Source organism: Akebia trifoliata, chromosome 14 (genome assembly GCF_017979445.1).
Source record: "Akebia trifoliata isolate Shusen 1 chromosome 14, ASM1797944v1, whole genome shotgun sequence".
In the NCBI taxonomy this organism is placed as follows: Eukaryota; Viridiplantae; Streptophyta; class Magnoliopsida; order Ranunculales; family Lardizabalaceae; genus Akebia; species Akebia trifoliata.
Window position 1 is genome coordinate 14742187 of NC_141388.1, and position 22469 is coordinate 14764655.

Consider the following 22469-nt stretch of genomic DNA (forward strand, 5'->3'; position numbering starts at 1 on the left):
CATCTATTTGAGTGGTTTAAAATATCATTTAAAAATCTCTTATTCTTTTTGAATTACTTCTAAATCTTTCTTGAATTAAATTTGAATTAATTATTAGGAGAACAAATTTGAACTTTATTACTATGATTGCAATCCAATTCAAATCGCTGAAGGAACAAAAGGAAAGGTTGAGTAAACTTTACATGGAGATAATTGGAATTGAAACTCAGCAACAAGAGAACTTCAAGATGAATTGAATGTGATTTGGTTAGTCGATAACTATTTGATCTATCTTTTTTTTTACTAGTTTTATTGGTTTGTGGGTTGGTGTGAACTTCGAAAATGTAGATTTTTATTTATAATGTATGTGTGAGAATTTAAATAAAATATAACTGTGCCCCAATTTACAAGTTTTTGATTTATAAAATAGGTAATAATTTTTAAATATTTTGTGCCTCGTTAAAACATTGGATGTTTTTCTCGTATTGTCCATATTTTGTGCCTCGTTAGACACCCCATTTTTTTCCTATGTATAGTCCAAGAGCATCAAAAACCTTCTGAGAAGGGGCTTGAACCAAGGAAATTTTCAAGAGAGTTCAAAAACCCATCTTCAAGTAACCACGAAGCCTAAAGGCCATTTAAAAAAAAAAAAATCTTAATTTAAGCTTGGCCATACCTCAACCTTGGCGAAGCTTAAGTCTGGTCGTACCTTAACCTTGGCTAGGCGTAATTCTTTGCCTGGTCAAGGGTAACCCACGGTCAAGAGAAATTTTTGCTTGGTCCAAGGTTGACCCACAGTTGGGCATAATTTTTGTTCAAACCTTGGGTCACCCAAGGCCAATTTTGTTCCAAAATCACGTGTGTTCGAATTTGGTTAGGGATAATTATTTTTAACCCACTCCTTAATGATTTCTTTCAACAAAGATCCTTTATCGAATTTGTCCCCACATGAGTATAATTACTACCCTAACCTTATCTTGTTAGAACTAAATCAAGGTAGATTACCCTCATGTCCTCCAAGTCTATCATTAATCTTAAGAGTTAATATAATTAGACCAAGTTCAGGGGATTTTGATAACTTTTCCCAACACATAGAATTCTCTAAAATTTGTGAACAAAGATTTTCTTAACCCTAAGTTGTTAGAGAATTAGTTGGGCTAGATGACCTTAATATCCAAAATCCTAATCCATATTTACTTGTCATCTAGCCTAGTCCTCTAGGATTTGACCCAAAGCCAATGACCTAGGACCTTTTTACCCTTCTTAAAAAATTCTCTAGAAACTATGACCTTTTACAATCATATCATCTTGCTCATCATGATTAGTAAGGCCTATAGGTGAGTGAAAGACCATCAAATCCAAGGAGATGAGAGATAATTTGGATTTTCTCAAGAGGTTTTATTGAAAATATTAAGAAACATATGATTTAGGACAAATTTATCTCTAAGGGTTTCTCAAAAATCTTATAAATAGGAGACCCTTCAAGACAAAAAGAAGGAGCTCAAGTGATCCAAAATTCTGTCTAAGTCTCTTTTCAAATCCTTCTAGCCTATCAAAACTTTGTCCAAATTCCTTTCCAAATACCTAAGAAGTTCTAACCAAAAAGAAGAAGAATAAGAGACCAAAGTAGGACTTAGTTGTGATTTTTCCTATGTAATCTCCTTTTAAACCTCTCTCCAATATCTATTTATCTTCTTTACATTTAAGCAAGTTTATTTTTATGCTTTCTTTGCTTGTAGTAATGTAGATCTTAATTTATTTTAGTAAAACTTATAGGTAGAGATTAAAATCTCCTAGAGATAATTTCCTTTTATAAGTCCTCAATAAGTTCTCAATATCATTAGAATAATTATTTATTTAATTTTTACAAGATTTAAACTCTTATATTAGTTGTTTTTACTTCCCGTATAAAGTTCAATCCGTAGATTAGAGATTTTCCTTTTTTTTTTCTTTTTTAATGGCTTAAGAATTAGAGAGTAATCCCTCATTGGAAGTAATCTTCTTTTCTTAAGTCCATTACATGCATATACTACGTGCACACACATCAAAATGTGTTCTCTAAAATAACTAAAGGTCAAAGGTGGAGATCTACCTAGATCTACACCTAACTCTCTAAGCTAACAAAAACAGTTTCAAAGATGACCCAACTCATGCATAAGGTCTCTAGTCTTTCATGGTGGTATCCAATTCATGGACACCTCCTAAAAGTTAAACCAACAAAAATATATTCCCAAGTAAGCACATAACCCTTTAAAAGAGCCTTTGGATCCAAGAAGGTGAAATCCACATAGATTCTCATCCAAAATCTTAGGCTCATAAAAATTTTCAACAAACACCTTCTTTTGTTTTTGACTTGTTCATTGTCTTTATTTATTTTTGGTTTATTCATTTTCTTTATTTTCAAAATCTAAAAAGTGATTTCTTAATCATACAATTTGGTTATATATTGGTAACCATCTTATGATGGGAAGGACAAGGTGCCTAACACCTTCCTTGTCCTTAAACCAAACATATTTATCCTAGATTTCTACATGACAATTTTCCCTTATCTTTTGGATATGTGAGTCACTATAAGCCAACAAAACATAATTTTAAAAACCTTTTATAGTGTCCATTCACACTTTAATTGAATGGTGGCGGCTCCTAAATCTATGTAGATGAACTCAAACCTCCATAAAGGTTTCAAAGCCCGCATATCTACAACTTGATGACTCTACTGGAGAAACCGAGAGTTCAAACTAGAATTTTAATTACCATGGGTATTGATTTTGAAATATTAACTTGTTGTTTTTCTTTTTTTGTAACTAACATTATTTTGTTTCTTTTATGTTCTTTCTTGTGATATGGTGAATGGTTGTAATGTGGGACTGATTTGCTTATATGTTTGGGATTGATTTCATTGTAAAGTTGGCACACCTTTATTTTTAAAATGCACTTGTGTACTTCTTGATTATAACCAATACACAAATTACTCGTCCTATAAAAATTCTCTAGCCTTGAATGCAAGTAGTCTTACACCTTGAGGTTGCTCACCTTAAGAAACGGAGACGAAATATCCAACTCAATCACCAACCTATGAAACAAATGCTTCAACTCATGTAAAAATTTGAAGATTTGAGAACCTTCAACCTATCTATCGCCAATCATGCATAACCTTCGGTTAGATGTTTAGAACACATTTTGAAGAAAAAAAAAAGAATCCTAATGGATTATGTGCCAACTCCTTAAAGCATTGTAAATCCAAGTTGACCTACGAAGGTTAAGTTGTAAGATTTTGTTCGAAAGATCCATATAATAAATTATTGTGTCCCACATTTGGTAAAGGGGGATTTCTCCTTTTATCTTTCTTTTATGCCTTACAAGACACCTTCTAATGACCTAAACTTCCCAAAGTCAATTTTTAACTTGAAGAAGGCCAAAAACAGCAAAAAACAAGTTGAAAATTGATGTTATTGGGAAGAATTTTTTTTTTAGAAAAATAAGTTCTAGTCTGTAGGCCAAGGAAAATTTTAGGGATCTACAACTATCCTTTGGCCAAGGTAAAAGTTTTGCCTAACCGTACCTTACCTACAGCCAAGGCAAAAGTTTTGCCTGGCCATACCTTACCCTTGGTCAAGATAAAAAAATTTCCTGGTCATGCCTGGCCGTACCTAACCCACGACCAAGCAATATTGTATCCTGGATTGGGCTCCTACGATCAAATGAGATTTTTGATATTCACTCTTGGCCAGAACAAGTGTTTGGCCTAATTTGAAGTTCACCCATGGACTAGAATAGAACTTGGACTTTTTCCCACTCTGTTGATTTCTTGTGGTGAGTTTAAATCCAAATCTAATGTGTCTTCATATTACCATTTAGAGTTGAATCGAAAGTTCATTAGTGTCGAAAGCAACCTTGATCTTAGGTCTAAACTCTAAGTCCATAGAAGTATTCTGAATTTTCTCAAGTATATGATTAGGACTCAATGTCATCAATCCAATTACCATAAGTTTTCCTATGCAGTTAAGTGATCAATCCTTACTTGAGTGAATCCAATCAAATAATTCAAATTTAAAAAATTCTAAAAAAAGTTAGGAGTCCATCTCACATCTCAATCATACCAACTTCTAGGATTCAAAGATTTATTTCCAAATTAGACTTAAAGTTCCAATTCTTTAGACCTAGGTGCATCTATAGGTCTAGAAATACTTAATCTTTCAAATCCAAATCGAATAGTCTCAGTTGCCCTTTAATCCAAAGTGAGGCGAAAAGCTTTACACCTCATTCCATAAGATAGACCTCCACTCCCCCTTAAAACTTCAAAATTCTTAGGAAAGGTAGCGCAATCGATCCTTACCTATTTTAGGTTTGTTATAACCTTTTATGATTGACCCCACTCGTGGGTCACTTCATTATTCCCCACCAGTAAGGGTCATGCAATGACATCAATCCTTATCTATTTTAGGTTTATTAGAACCTCTCATGATCGGCCCACCTATGGGTCACCTCATTCATTCTTCACTGATAAAGGTCGTGCACACAACCACTTTTTATCTATTACAAATTTGTTAGAATCTCATGGCTCAATCCCACTCATGGGTCACTATGATCTTCTTGGAGAAGGGTTGTGCAATCTTTTCAAAATTTCATGGGTAAAATCGAGATATCCATTTCCAAGGTTCAAGGGCAAAATAACTTATACAACAAATATATTTCAAGACCGTTTGGATTCAAATCTCATATATTCGAGATACCTACTTCCAAGATTCAAGGGCAAGGTAACCTTATACAACAAACATTCTTTAAGGTCTTTCGAGTTTTGCCTCATACAATCGACGCACCCAACTCAAAGGTCCAGGCATAGCATCCATACAAGGGACCTTTTCCTTTATATCTTTTACATTTAAGACATTTTCGTAAATCAGGTCTCTCGAAGACCTTTGGACCTCTTAAAGGTCAAATTAGCTCGCATTTCCTTTTGTAGTTCGGGGCTTTCAAAGACATTTGGACCTCTTAAAGGTGACTTAAGATCGTAGTTCGGATCTCTTAAAGATCTTTGAACCTCTTAAAGGTCACCCTATATCGAGTTCAGGTATCCCAAAGACCTTTGGACCTCTTAAATGTCAAATTAATAGCATTTCATTTTGTAGTTTGGATTTCTCAAAGACCTTTGAATCTCTTAAATATCAAATTAGCTTGCATTTCCTTTCATAGTTCAGTTCTCTCAAAGACCTTTGAACCTCTTAAAGGTCAAATTGATCTTATTTTCCTTCATAATCCGGTTCTCTCAAAGACCTTTAGACTTCTTAAAGTCAAATTAATCACATGTCCTTTCTTAGTTCGGGTCTTTCAAAGACCTTTCGACCTCTCAAAGGTCAAATTAATCACATTTTCTTTTGTAATTCAAGTCTCTCAAAGACTTTTGGACATCTTAAAAGTCAAATTAATCACATTTCCTTTCATACCTCAAGTCTCTCAAAGACCTTTGGACCTCTTTAAGGTTACCTTAGCATTCATTTCTTTCTTTTCCTTTTTTTCATCACTTCAGGGTCCTTAATAGAATGTCTTAGATTCTTCTAGGATAGTTCCTCTACATTCCTTTAAGTGTCAAAAAAATAGAGAAGCAATAAAGGATTACAACTAGGATCATCCATTCACTTAAATTTTTTAGTGTCTTTTTTAACCTCACCATGAGATGGACTTTCTATTGATCAAAAACAAAAAAAAATATAATAGTAAAGTTATCGTTTTTCTAGAATTAAAAAAGGGATCTTTTGTCTTTTTTTATCCAAGGTACCTACACTTCAAAACGATCTTCTATACTAAGGATACAGACATTGCGCATCTAAAGAGTAAAGGATTGAGAAGAGGGGCTACAATCCAAATTCGGTATCATCTCAAGTATAAGACTGTCATCATGGAGCCAATAGATAGAACTAAGCCTCCAGTTACAAAAACCCATTTGTTACAAACAATCCGACTAGCAACTGTCCAATTAGTGAATAAGCACTTAAGAAACTGAATGATCAAGTGGTATCAATTGGGAACATGTTATCAGCATTAATTCAGATTTTGAGGATTACTCAAGCTATTCAAAATTATGCTAACGACTCAAGACAATATATTCAGCAAACACGCGTAGTAATCAGTCCAACAGTGGTACCTCCTTCAATGGCACCAACTTTTGATTATACATCGACATAAGCTCAGAATAATGTGCCAACATCAGTATCGGCAACAACTCAGACCACAAACATTCATCCCTCATCTTCACTCAATATCCACCTCTGCAACATGTCGAGATAGTACATGAGGGAGAGTTAAACTGGGTTAGAATGCCTAAGAAGAACTATACTGAGGATAAGCTATCAATTCACATGGATGCGATTATGAAAAAGTTGAACCTACTAAAAGGGAGAGATTCCCAAGATAGCTTCGGGTTTGATGATCTATGTTTTTATCCGGCCTTTATACCACCAACGGACTTCAAGTATCTAGAGTTCAAGAAATCTGATGGCATTAGGTGCCTACTTACCCATCTGAAAATGTATCGTGGTACTATGTGCCAATTTAAAAGAAATGACAAGTTTCTAGTATAAATATTCTAGAAGAGCTTAATTGGGGTAGCGAAAGATGGTTTACTCAGTTGGACCACAATAAAATCTGGTGTTAGAGAGACTTGACTACCGTCTTCATGGGTAATTACAAATTTAATATAGACATAGCATTAGATAGGCAGGGTGTAGCCAAGATGACAAGGATACCCAAAGAGACTATCTGAGAGTATGGTTAGTGATAGAGGGAGTCCGCTTCGCAGTTAAAGCCGTCCATGATAGAAATTGAGATGAACACAACATTCATCTCAACATTAAGGCAACACTACTATACTCGCCTCATAGGGCACACCGCGTCCAATTTTTTCTCATTAGTTCAAATTGTTGATAAGATAGATGATGGTTTAAAGTCAGGGATGATTATAGATTAGATAGCTCCACAACAAGGTGTTTTGTCCAATGGCACAGTACAAAAGAAACTAGTAGTTGTGACAAAGAAAAGGGATTAAAAGCAGATTAATTATGTGTAGCTAGCTCAAGTACTAATTCATTTCCCAACTGCAGCACGGAAAGCACCCGTGACTTTTCAAGCACCTCCGAACCGTCTGTATCAAACACAACAACCCCAAGCAAAGTCACACAACAATCAACAAAAGTTTCAGTTTCAAACACAACCACAACTACAACAATATCTACAACCCTACAATTACAACCAGTAAAAAAGAAGAAGAGAGTTTATTCGATTGCCAATGAAATTATCGGAGCTCTTGCCTACCCTAGTCAAAGGAGGTTATGTTATACTAAAACAACCATATCTAGAACCTAAGAACACATTTAGGTATGATCCTACCACCAACTATGAGTTTTATATGAGAGCTCCTAGTCATCCCATTAAATCGGTGCTGGCAGTTAAGGAATGTCGTTCAGATTCTCATAGATAGGAAGCTTATAGTTCTTGATCCTACACCAACACAATAGAATATCAATCAAAACCCCCTTCTAGCTCATAATGGTAAAGAAAATGGTGTAGGATTGGCAAATACAATCTCTAATGAAAAGTTAGAGTTTGACCCCTCGCAGCTGATCATTCCTTTAGGGTCAAAGGTCAGGGTTTGCCTCAAACCCAAAACCTCACACCTCAATCAACACTATCTTCCTTAAAAATCAAAATAACCCTCCCATTCGCATCACCACCCAGTTCAGAGGCTTCATCTTAAACTCCTTACCATCTTCTATAAACCTACCACCACTCATTTTATCCTCAAATTTCATCACTCCGTCCAACATCACACCACTTTCATTACCTTTAAGTCCACCACCATTCATCATTTGCACACCCATTTCATGTTCGTCAACTATAAAACTACCAACTCTCATCCTTCATGTTGAACCAAAGCTTCCCCAACTCATTTTCAAAACTTCGGAGTAAGTTTTTGGATTTGTTGAATAAGCATTTATTTATGCCTTTAATCAAGAGGAGCAACTGGGCTCGAAACCCTTTCCTTATGTATCCATCAAGGCTTTGCCTAGGATTTACAAAACAAGTTTAATATTCCTAAAAGAATGAGAAAAAGTCGAGGAAACAAACAAAGTTTGAGAAACTGGAGAAGAAAAAAGAGCCCAAGGATGTAGACCTCATTACTTGGGCAGGAAAAATAGTAACATTGACTGAAAATAGGACAACAGGGAAATGGAAAGACAGTGAGAATGAGATCGAGGGTACAGAACAGGCAATCAACAAAGGGTTAGTTGTTGATACAAAGCAAATGAAGCAGTAATAATAGACAGTTGAAGTATATGTTATAGTCGATAAAGAACATACAATAGTCAACGTAGCAGCAGTAGTTAGAGAAAATGAGCTAGTTAAAAAAGAAAAGGTAGTTGAAACAGAAATAATAGAAATAGTAGTAGAGAAAAATGATAAAGAAAAGGGAAAGACAGTCGTCACAAAAGAATAGAACAAACAGGTAGAAAAGAAAAAGAAAGTAACAGACAAGGAGGTAGTAGATCTTCTTAAGCTGAATAAGAAAAATGAATACAACCTTGTAAAGGAATTGAACAAAGTACTAGCCCAAGTATCAATACTAAGGTTGTTACAAAGCTCAGAGAAATATAGAGAGCCTTTATTCAAGGTTCTCAACGAGTCACACGTGACAGAAGCCACTTCACCTGAGTAGTTGGGTAAGATGGTAGGAATGATCATATCACCAAACGTCATGACATTTACAGATGATGAATTTACTCCAGAGGATTGTGATCACATAGAACTACTACATAGCATAGTAATATGCAAGGGAATGATCGTTGCTCGCGTAAGATAATAGATCTGCATTGAATGTCTATCCTTACACAACTTTGAAGAAGCTAGGCGTGGGTCGGTATCTCTTAAGACCTAATATTAGGCAAATCTAAGCTTTTGATAGGTCAAAGATATAATCAATGGGTGAAATTGATTTATCGACCATAATTAGACCCTGCACGTTCCAGATTACTTTCAAAGTGATAAACATGCCAAGTATTTTGAATTTTCTTCTCGGAAGTCCACGGATCCATTCGGTTTGGGGCAGTGCCATCATCTCTTCACTAGAGGGTGAAGTTCATCATCAACCTAGAATTGGTTTCAATGAAATTAAAAGGTTTATTGCCAATAGATAGATCTCCAAATGTGCCATACATAGATATTGAAGGGTTGAGTGAACAACTCATGTATCACTCGTTAAAATTCAAGCCAGTTAGTCATAATCCAGAATGCACTAAGGTCAAGAAACCAAGTTTGCCACCACTGTGATGATGATAGGAAGGGCGATAAAACAATCTAGATTTCGTCAAAGAAATGGGGTAGGGAACATGAATCAAGGTAGAGTCAAGTTCATTTCAATTTAGAAAGCCATGCCATGGTTCAACCTCAGTTACAAGCCCACCTGAAAGGATAGGCAAATGATGGAAGCAAAAATGAAAGAGTTCAAAAAAGCAAGGATGGAGCATCAAGAACCTAAGATCTAGGATCTTGGGAAGATTCCTTACATCAGGGAGACTTTCCCCATGTCGGCTTATACAATGATAAATGATGACAGCTCAATTGATGACTAGCAAATGCAGCTACTACCACAATCAGGTCAGAAAGAACTAGAAGTACTCCCCGAACATGAGTTGTCTCTTGAAGATGACATCAGTAACTTATTCATGGAGAATTTTGGGAAAGAGAGCACATGAAAATGGATGATGCCAGCAATGACAATTTTTTATTCACACCCAGTGTTTACTAAGATTCTACTATAATCTTACCTCTAAAAGAGGTACTACTATTAGATGATCATTACAATTCTGTGATGGCCATCACGATTGAGTCAAGAGAGGTTCCCTCTCCCTTCCCTCAATAGTCTATTCTATGAAAAAAATGAATGTTCTTCACAACTAGGACATCATCCCAATCACTTTTGAGGTTGTTATAGCCAAAACAAATATTTTTAGTTTTGCATTTCTCTCCCCCCCCCCCTCGAGGATCCTAATGGACCTTGTCCTTGGTGGGTGTTTGTTTAGAAGGTCCACTTTTATTAATAAAATCTCAAAAAATTCATATAATCAAAAGCTTGAAAAGTTGTCTGAGCCAGGAAATATGGGATTAAATAATTGCCACCCCGAACCCAATTTCGATTTCAAGGAGATTGAAGAAGAGTTTGGTGCATGAGAAGTCGATGTGCCAAAAGAACTGATAAAGCTTGTAAAACGTCATGAGAAAGATCGTCAAGCAAATGTTGAGGAAATGGACTCAATAAATCTCGAATCCAAAAATGACCAAAAAATAGTCAAAATCGGATCCCTTCTAATCTCAACCCAAAGGAAAAAATGATTGAATTCCTTCGACAATACCAAGATGTATTCGTATGGTCCTATCAAGATATGCTGGGACATGAAACTAATATTGTAGTACACTGTCTACCCATTCTTCCCAATGCAAGGCCGATCAAGCATAAACTTAGAAAATTGAAACTAGAGTAGGCTATCAAAGTCAAAAATGAGGCGACAAAGGAGATTCAAACAGGATTTTGAATCTATCAACTTATCAAGAATGGCTTGCAAACATAGTACCAATACCGAATAAAGATGGCAAAATAAGGATGTGTGTTGATTACCAAGACTTGAACAAAGCTAGTCCAAAGGATGACTTTCCACTTCAACATATCAACACGCTCATCAATAACACAACAAGGCATGTCGTGTTCTCGTCTATGGATAATTTTTCTAGTTACAATTAAATCAAGATGACAGAAGAAGACCAAGAGAAAATTAGATTTATCAAGCCTTGGGGTACTTTTTACTATACAATTATGCATTTCAGCCTCAAAAAATATTGGAGCAACCTGTCAGCGAGTCATGACCGCTCTCTTTCATGATATGATTCATAAAGAAATGGATGCCTATGTAGATGATATGATCACTAAGACTGATTTGGAAGAAGACCACCTCATCAACATAAGAAAAAAATTTATCGTCCGAGGAAGGTTAGTTTAAGGCTTAATCATTCAAAGTGTGTATTTGGAGCAACTTTAAGGAAGTTACTAGGTTTCATCATAAGCCGGAGAGGTATTGAAGTAGATCTAACTAAAATAAAAGCAATCATTAAAATGCCAGTACTAGAGACGAAAGCAGAAATACTAGATTTCTTGGGAAAGATTCAATACATAAATAGGTTTAGAACACAACTCACATCAATCTGTAAACATATTTTCAAATTCTTAAGGAAGAATGAATCTTTAAATAGAACAACAACTATCAGGAAGCATTTGACAAAAACAATAAGTATCTGGTGAATCCTCTAGTCTTAATTCCCCCTACCCTAAGGAGACCTTTGTTAATGTACCTGTCAGTACTTGAAACATCCATGGGATGTGTAGTAGAACAGCATGATGAGATGGGTCACAAGAAAAGGGAGATATACTATCTTAGTAAAAAGTTTACAGATTACGAGGCAAGGTATTCTTCGCTTGAGAAGACATGTTGCACCCTAGTTTGAGTATCTCAAAGATTGCGCTACTATTCACTAAGCTATAAAGTACAGCTTATTGCTAAGATGGATCCATTGAAGTATTTGTTTGTGATACCTACACTTATTGATCACACCACTAAATGGCAATTATTACTATCAGAGTTTCATATCGAGTTTGTCTCGCAGAAGGCAATCAAGGGGCAGGCTATCTTAGAGCACCCTCTTCCAGATTACGAACCATTGAAGACCAACTTTCTGGATGAAGCCATTCTTTTACAGAAATAAAGGAAGATGAAGACAACCCAAGTTGAAAATTGTACTTTGATGGTACAGTCAATCAAAAGGGTAATGGGATCAGAGCTATTTTAGTGAAGCCTGATGGATCGCATGTGCCCATAGTAGTTAGCCTATGTTTTCAGTACACAAAAAATCAAGTAAAATATGACGCTTGCATAATGGGTCTCCAGGCAGCAATAGAGATGGAAGTCGATGATATCGATGTATTTGGGGACTCTAGTCTAGTTATCTACCAGGCTACATGTGAATAGCAGACACGAGAATAAAGACTGGTACCGTACCACAAATATATAGAAGAACTAAATACTAAGTTTTCTCAAAACACTTTCAATTACATACCACAGGCCAAAAACCAATTTGCAGACGTACTTGCAAACTAGGCCTCTATGATCAAACTCACTGAAGAGACAATCATCGATCCCTTGGAGATAAGGATTTAAGATGAGCCAGCTTATTATTTACCAATTAAGATTGAGGATGCAAAAATAGAAGCACCATGGTTCTTCGACAACAAGGCTTATTTAGAAAATAGAACCTACTCTCCAAAGGCTACAAAAGTTGAAAAGTGAATAATTCAGCGATTAGCAGGACATCTTAAGCAATGACACATTCTATTAGCAATTATACCATGAGGTCCTCCTTTGATGTGAATAGAAGTTGAAGCTAAACATCTCATAGAAGTTGTCCACGGAGTGATTTGTGGTCCTCACATGAATAGGCACATGTTAGCAAGAAAATAATGAGGATGGGCTATTACTGGTCCACAATGGAAAACGACTATTTTTAACACGTCAAGAAATGTTATTTATGTCAGATATATGCCAAAAAGGTCAATGCATCACTAAATGAACTCCATAATATGACGTTACCATAGCATTTCTCATTCTGGGGCATAGATGTCATTGGTTCGATCAACCCTAAAACGTCGAATGATCATAGATTTATCTTGTTTGTTATTAATTATTTCACTAAGTGGATGGAAGATATGTCTTACACAAATGTTACGAAATGACAGGTTATCAAATTCGTGAATCGGAATATCATTTGCAGATATTGCCTACTTAGTGCCATTGTATAAGATAACACTCTCAACATGAAAAACAAAGACATAAAGAATCTCTTTGAAGATTTTCAGATAAAATACCATAAATTGGTGGCTTATAGACCAAATATGAATTGAGCAGTAGAAACAGCTAATAAAAATATCAAACGAATCATTGAGAAGATTGCAGTAACGTACAAAGATTAGCATGAAATGTTATCCTTCGCTTCCATACTAATAGAAGCTTGATCAGAACTTTTACTAGGACAATGCCATTGTTACTTGTCTATGGAATGAAGGCAGTCCTTCTAGTTAAGGTAGAAATTCCTTCTCTCAAAATCCTTATGGAAGTAGAATTGAAAGAAGCTGAATGGATTAGAACACAGTATGATTAGTTGAACCTAATTGAGTAGAAAATACTTGTTATAATATGTCACAGACAACTGTATTAGAAGCAAATTGCATGAGCTTACAACAAGAAGGTTAGACCAAGATATTTTCAATCGGATGATCTACTTTTGAAGAAGATCTTCCCGATTCAAGAAGATCCAAGAGGCATGTTCAAACCAAACTAGGAAGGTCCCTTCGTAGTCAAGAATGTGATATTAGGAGGTGCATTAATCTTCACAAAGATGGATAAGAAAGCATTTCCTGAGCCACTAAATGCTGACACGGTTAAGATATATTACACTTAATATATGATATTTTAAAAGAAGAGATGTCATTTTTCATTTCCCATTTTATCAAAATATCCCTTAATCAAAACCCTTAGAACCTGATTATTTCTTTGACCACCCAAAACTGCAGCAAGCCAGTGAGTATACTGGGGCAAACCAGAGAATACACCGGGCAATTTGGGAGCATAACTAAGTATTTTCAATAATAAGAAAAATGAAAGAAAAATACAAAAGCCAAAAAAATCAAAAGAAAAAAAAAATTAGATAAATCTTGGCCCATATGAGGATAAACTGTGAACAACTAAAAATAAAAATAATAAGAAAAAAAAATCTAAACTAGAATTTTCAATTTGGCCTCAACTCACATCTCAAAGTCCAAGAGAAAGTCGAGATGATAACATCATCGAGAGTTCTAACAAAATGGTAGTTTAGGAAATAATAAGGGCACCCCATTCTTATCAAATATATTTATCTTATTTTTAACCTTTTTATCCTTTCTGTCTGCAACCATAGCTTACACTACAACCCGATAAAATCCTTTCTGATCAGGTAAAGGGTCAAAGGTAAGATCCTAAATCAACTGGTTGGTGATGACAGAATTCATATAACATTTGGCAGCAACAAAAGAAGTAGTTAAGATCAGTAACGATGCATTGATTTTGTGTCTGCATTTCAGGCCCAAGTCACAATAGTCGTTGGAAGACACGAGAAGGAAGATCAACTCGGATATTCAAAAATAGACACAATTACCTGATGAGAAACAAGATTGAATCATCAGAAGAGTAGCTATAAAGTAGAGTCTATATTATGCTAGCTCAACTTGAATTACCTGACCACTAGAGTCGTTCGGAATTCATATATACTCAAGTCATTGTACCCATTTTATTTTATAATATTAATAAATGTAGTACAGTCTGAAAGGGTAAAGTGAAAACCTAAAAGGGCACTATGAGTAAAAATATCAGTTGTGGCAAGAATAAAACTATCGACACGATGAAAACACCAAAAAGGGTATCGATTGCAAAAAAAAAAAGAGGTAGAAAATCAGACTTGGTGAAAACCTTAAACAAGCACTGATGGTAACATTGATAGGAAAAATAGAAAAACAAAATAATAAAAAATAGAAAAGCCGCCAAGAGCTTCTTTCGGATACCGTCAACCATTCCAATTACACATTTTTGTATAAATCCTTCACCTTACCTCCTCAAATTCTAAAAGACAAACCTTGTCGACTTTGGAGATGAGTCTAAAGGATCTAGGAGAAGTTGAGAATGGGTCCACATAATCTATTTGACCATTTAACCTCGATGACTACAAAATATTCAAGCTTGACCTACTCATGTCCTAACCTTGCCTAACTCAAATAACTTTGCAAATAAAAAATAATTTACTTGTTTTTTTTTTTTCAACTTTATTTTACAAGTTTAAAATTCCAAACAAATCTTAAAACCATCAAAAATCTATATTTTCAACTTATGAGGAAAAATCTAAAATTTGTATTAAAACAATAGTTTTCAAAATAAAAGGTGGATATATCTGAGGCTAATAATATTAAAAAACTATTTTTCCATTCATTGCATAATTTTACATCTTTTTGTTTAAGTGTGCAAAAAATAAAGATGCAAAAAATACAGGAAAATCCCTTCTAGTCATGAAAAACATAAGAAGCATCTAAGCAAAGTTCTAAGTCACGGACGTGAGCCACCAAATCAACGATCACTCTATCAACATCGGAAGGGACTCAACTCACCAAATATGATGTCATGTCGTCAATGTAAGTACTGGAGGTCAATTTTATCTTAAGATCACCAATCTCAGCTTGGTACCTCTCAGCATCGCTACATTACAAAGTCTCGCTATCACTCAAAGTGATACTCAAACGATCAATATCAGATTGCAACCTTTGCTCAAATTGTACCTAGATACACTCAATCCGACAATGATATACTCGAAGCTCCTCAATCTGATCATGATAGTCGTAGATGTGAGAAACACATAAACCAAGACGAGGACCAAGAACAAGAAAAGGATGACTATCCATCAAATCTCTAAGTCAGGACTGGTATTGAACAAAATCGTGAGAAACAAATATAGGAGCACAGAGAATCTCCACATTCTGCCAAAGCCTACAAAGTTGATTTTGTAAACATGTATCTGAAGAATCAAAATCTCCAATCAAGTCACTAAAGTCCTCAGGGCAATGAACTCTTTGAATGTGATCATACTGACAAAGGAATCGGAATAAGAAATAGTAAGTAGACCCCGACAAGTTAATCAAGACTAAGGAAGGACAATTACTAAAAAACAAAGAAGGCTAAGTTGAATGTTGGAAGGAGCCTACCCATCTAATCATGCTCTCATCGATAGACTGAAGATAATCGTAGCAGTTCTCCTTCCCAACCACTAAAAGTAGATACTCTCTCATCGACATCAAGGGAATTAAATCGGTGTTATAAAATAAAGGACGCTTAAACACTTCGACGGAAGAGAGATGATCAAAAAGTCAAAGCTACATTAGAGCAGGGAAGTAATCAAATAATAATTCAAAAAAAGTTTAAATAAAAAATCCATAAAAATTTATAAATTTACAAAAAAAAAAATCTTTAAAAAAATTAAATATAAAATAAGTATACTTTTGTTTTTACTTGCAAGGGGTGCACACCCCGAGAAAAAACGACGTCTCTCAATAGCGAAAGCTATCAAAGTTCTGTAGAACTTAGCTAAAATCATCGGAGCTAGTCGACTACTTTTGTGAACTTGAGTGATTATACTTATCAGTGAGGGATCTACAAGGTTATCTTCCCTAGAGAATAAGACCTAATTCACAACCATCAAAGATAGGGCATTAAATTGGATATCTGGTTTAACACCCAAAAATGTGTGTTTAAAGAATAAAGATTTTGATAATCGAATCAAAGTAAAATCCCATCTAGCTTCTCTAGCTTAGGGAGACGAATTCCAAGAAATTAGATTACCTCATTCCTATAACTAGGTAGTAAGAAAGGAAAGACTACCTTATTAGATAAATATAACCTAGGGATCCTCTCGAATTCCTCGATAGTTGTTATAAGCTTTAATCAAATCCCACTTCACCTCCATCTCATACAAAAATAAAACAAACCTTAATTTGTTCTTACCAATCTATTTTGTCCTTTCATCCATAGATATAGATTGAATCCACTGAGTTGCATGATTCTCCTTGATAAAATACCAATTCAGGTTGAGAAAAGTAGGACCCGGGGCATTGGATCTTTCCCTGATTTCATTATCACTTGTTCTAGAATACTTGGTAGGCTCCATCTTCGACCTAAAGCAAGAGAGTCACAAGTTTTTTAGTAAAATCACGATCTTTACGAACAAATGATCAATATTCAAGTTTTAAAATCGTAAAAAGTTCAGGTCCGTACCTTACCTACTGACTAGGGCAAATTTTTCCTAGTCAAGGGTGACCCATGGCCAGGAAAACATTTGCCCGATTTTTAGATAAACCAAGGCCAACACAAAATTTTGGCCTGGCCAAGGGTGACTTACGACCAGAAATTATTTTTTGAGCTGGCCAAGGGTGACCCATGACTAGTACAAAATTTTGAACTGGCCAAGGTTTACCCACGACCAGAACAAAACCTCATTAAAATTTTTTTTGTTATTTTTCAATGAAATTGCTTATAAAAATCCCCAAGGAGTTCTCTATTAGCATTTCGAACCTAACCAGTCAATTTTGTAGAAAATAAACATTCATTGGAGCATACATCTAAAAAGCAAGACATATGAAAATTGACGAATTCAGGTAAAAAGGAATAAAAATTTTACAAACACACATAAGTTATAAGGTACGTAATATTTTTTTATAACAAAATAACTAATAAAAAATACTCATGAATGGCAAAAGAAGCCTTTGGTACCACTACGGAATTTCTTAGCACATAATCGTTCTAATTGAGTCATAGTTAATGCTACCTTAGTCTTTGGTTTTGATTATGTCTCTCCCTCAACCTTCGACCTAGCCTCTAATTCTAGCTTAGCTAGATACTCAGACTCACACTCCTCAAAAACGTAATTGGTTTGGGGCTCAGTAGGCCCTGTAAACCAATAGTCTATGAACCTAGCATGGCTAATTCTCGATGCTTCCCAAGTAGCTTTGTTTCTAGTCTAATAGTACCCTTGAAGACCAAAGTTACTTGTCTGATGTAACTTAGTGGGTAGATCTAGGTAATAAGGCGTCTAGTAAATGCTAGTCAAAGTGTAAAGAATACTACTCCCGGAAGCTCCTTGATGAGACCAAAACAAAAAATATATATGTACATGTTAATAAGCATAATCATTTTGTTTTATTCGGTTGAATAAATACTTACTAACTAAAATATTTTTTCTACTAACCCATAATGACTTAGGTGGCATCTGATAGGAAAAATTATCACCTTTTCGTGCTTGTTGAAAAATCGACAAAAAATAATAGAAGGATTGAATTAGAGTTTTCAAAATGAGGAAAAGATTTACAAGTGCTTACCAGCTCACACTAGAGGTTCTCAATATAAGAAGGCTGTCAAACCATCTCAAAATTCCCCATCTCCTCTCGTTCAAAGTGCTTAGCCAACTCAGTACTCTAAGTGCAAAAAGAATGAAAAATGAGAAGTGAGAAAACGATAATGACAACGTGGCTAACATAAACATCCCCGAATTCTTGAACCCCTTCGACTACCTCAATTGGAGGAAGTAGACACCCAATGGATACCTCTTGGAACCAGTTGTCATAGTTCCTAAGAAGAGTCAATCGCTCCCCAAAAATATTATTTGAATTGGAAATCATACCATCCTCGATGGCTCCAAAACTCAAGATATGTGGAAGATTATGAGGGATGTGAGCTTCGCCATAACACTAAAATGAAAGTCGCTTACCCAGATAAAGCACATAGGAAAACTCGCTAATGTAGCATGGGAAGACTATCATTTAAAACTTGAGAAGGTGAGTTGCAGCAAAGTCTAAATGAATAGAAACAAAATGTGGTAACTCAAGCACTCAAGAATTGATGATTTGAAAAAAGAAATGAGTAACTAAGGAAAATGAGAAAACATGGATGAGAGTGAGGAAAAATAGAAAAATGGGACAATACTTACATTTCAACAAAAGTTTCAATCTAAATGAGCCCAAGAAGACAAACCCCTACTTTTTTGTGTCCTTTTAGGACGGATAGCCAATTTCTGACCTGTAGACATGAGAAATTCATCTTGGAACCTCAATGCTACATTGTTTGGAATCATCACCATGCTTTTTTGAAAATGGGTGTGAATGGGCACCCGAAATGATTTTGAAATGATTTTTGCATTATAATGACTCTTATTTATTGGAAAAGGCGTAGTCTACCTAGGATCTAGGAAAGGAGGTCCAATTAGAGGATGGGAAAGGTGTTAGGCACCCTATCCTCTCCATCAAAGGTGGTTACCTTGTTTGGCTATTCATTTTTGAAAAAAACTTAAGAACATGAATAAAAATGCATGAGAATACATGCTAAAAATGGTGTGTGCATTGAGTGAAATGTTCCTTTAAAAAAGGGATTTGATTTCAATGTAACATTAGGGGCATCTTATGGAAAAGGATGACTCGTATAGTCACATTATTTTTTATAGATATGAATGTTGATTTGAGTTTTTAAAGAGACTCCATGATGGAGTTCCCTTGAGACCACAACCTTGATACATGTATACATGGCTAAAAACTTAGTGTTTCATCTCATCAAGAAAGTGACACATTTCTTCATCATTGACATGTATAAGTGAGTAAATGTATTGTGTACAACATAATACATGAGATTAAGGAAAAGAGGGCTTTAAACCCTATCCTTTCGATCGAACCTTAGTCTAACCTACCAAAGATGAAAGAGGATGTGTATTACATCCTTAGGGATTTCTAAAAAGAAAAGAAAGTAGAGGGATAGAAGAAAAAAATGCAAGCTTTAAAAATAAACTACATCCCATCTTATCCCTTGATAAACTTGAATGAACTTGATTTTTGATAAGTGAACTTGTGAGTTGAGTAATATAATTAAGGGTCGAGTGAGTTAAAGGTTAGAAGATAAGCGGATGAGTAGGAATTTTAGTAGAGTTTTAGGTTGAGAGATGGGGCTTGAGAGCATGAATTGTTAATAGAAAATGAGGGTATTATATGATTTTCGAAGGACTTTTTAGGATAAAGTGGTTCAAAACTAAAAATAAAGAGAACGACCATGAGGTTTAAGCTATTTCTTTTAGATTTTTCATTTATATGAGGGTAAAGACGACATTTTTAAAGAAACCCAAAAAACATTCTTTGATCTTTGATTTTTTGGTAAATAGAGGTGAGAAAATAAAAAAATACTTTTGAAATAGTGAATAAGAGAGTGACATGTGTAAAGGTGAAGTGATGGATGAAAAGTAGACCTTGGTTCATTTGTAAATAACTCATAAAGTAAGGGTGGATGTATATTTTTGAAATGGACTAATAGGAAAGCTTTATGAATATACTTGAAGATTCTCACCTTTTGAGGGTATGATTGGAAGTTCTCTCAACTTTATAGATTATTAAAAAAGACTAAATAATCTTTTTGGTTTGACAATCCTTTTTGGAAAGGGTATTCTTGAATTTTCATAAGGGGGAGTTGACTCTCCAATTAGATAAAATATTGGGTATAGAGGGCTTATGGAAGGTCAACATATGTCACATTTTGAAAGGATGTGAGAGAATGGGCTTGGTGTTGGGCTTAGAATGGACTTGGGTTACAGACCTTAGGATTTGATAATGGACTTGGTTTTGGATTTAAAGAATGGACTTGATTTTAGTTTAGGAAATGGGTTTGGTTTTAGGTTAAGAGATGGACTTGGGTTTAGGGTCTAGTATGGATTAGGAAATGGACTTGGTTATATTTTCACCCTCCCCCCACCTCCCCCAATTTTTTTTTTTTTTTTTAGTATTTCTTTGAAATAAAATCTCACATTTTAGACAATATCTTATAAATATTATAACTTCATTTTTGAGAGTTTGTTTTTCATTTTGAAGAAATTTCAAAATTAATGTTTTTAATACTTAATCAAAATTTTACAACTTTATTCAACTTTAACTATTTATTGTTTTATCATATTTTTTGAGATTTTCTACTCCATCAAGTCTATCATGTGGAGTTGATTGTTGTCTTAGAATTAGAATTATTTCTTAGAAAAGATATTTTGATAAATATTTAGAACGATAGATTTTTATTAGTGGATTGATGAATAGATAGTGAGAACTTATGCTCTCTACTGATTGATGGGATAGCGATTCTAACTTTTGATAGATTGATGAATGAATATCTCGCATTCCCAAGATCACATGAAATATGATTGATGGATGGATGAATTTATAGATAGATGTAATTTGAGGGCACTATCATACCTTATTTGTATTTTCGATAGAAAGAAACTATAAATATGTAAACAATATAAAATTATTTTTGTTTATTAAAAAATAGTCATAGAAAACTTATAAAGAGTGATGCATTACTATATTTTCAAAAATGGTGGATCAATCTAAGATAACAATTGATGTTCTATTTTCTTTTGTAGTATGAGAAATCTTAGAGAGTAGTATATCTTGTGAGATCTGAAAATTTCTTTTTTTTCTTTCCTGGGGAACACTTATGTGTAAATGTGGTACTTGTATAATATTGAGATAATTGAGGTTCACATTGCATTGTCTAATAGATTTAGATGCGATGAATCTTTCATGGGTTAGTAAGTGATAATAAGAGTCTGTAGTCATCAAATGATTGACTGTTCGTCGCAGATTATTACATTAAGTAAAAGATAACAAATTATTAAAATAATATATTAAAAGAGAAAATAGAAATAAGAGATAAGAGAAAGGAGAAAAGTCTTTTTTATTAATCTTGATATGATAGTGGTAGTTCCTCTTTTGATTGCAATGCTTGAATAAGAAAGAAACTAAAAATTAAAACTAAGAAGAGATGGAAAAAAGAGATAGATCTTCTAGATCTAGCTTGGTCTATATTTATAGAACTAGATTAGGGTTTATCTTTAACTGAGAATCTTAGTAATATCCAAAAGTAAACCCTAATTAGTCTTGTGTCCCTTTTATGTAAATAATACATAAACACGAGATTCGTATACAATTTACCACCCAAGCCGCACCGTCGTGCTCTTTTACTTTGCCATGGTCTTAGTGGGGTAGATGACCTTGAGTTTTGGGCTCTATAATGCAATAGTTTTTCTTTATTCTAGAATCATCATTTTATTTGTCGTGTTTTGGACCTATCATAAATAGATAACCAAAATTACGTAAAAAATCACAATTAATTCAAAAACAATTATAAACATGGACTATGAATGTATTATGTCTAATTAAGGGATTTAACTTATATTTATCTTCAAAGTTATTTGTAAACCAGGCCTTAGAAATGACTTTCTAGGTCCTGAACACACAATCATACCTAGATTTTGCTTTGGAAGCATGATGGGGTGATTACATTTTTAAATGATATGACTAATAGACTATTGCTTACTATATATATTTTATTGCTTTTATTTTAATTAGTCTTTACTTGATTGGTATATTATATCAAAACCTGCATGATTTAAATCTCAATATGATTATATGTTGCATACTATAACTAGATGTTAGAATGGAAAAGTTCTTATTGGGTAACTCTCGTTACCCACCCTACCATTCACCATTTCATATTTTCCAACTATCAAGGAGCTACTTATTAAAGAGGAGATATATGAGGAGGTACACGAGGCTAAGTAGGCTGATGAGCAGTTTAAGGTATTTATGTCTTCTATTTTGAGAGGCTTGTGTCAAGGCACATGCCATTTTATGTAGTACTATTTTCTAGCTTCGTATTATGTAATTCTTTTTAGATCTATATTGTTGAGATCCGTTGTAAATCTTGGATATATGTTATTAGCTTACGCATTCTTATAGTTAG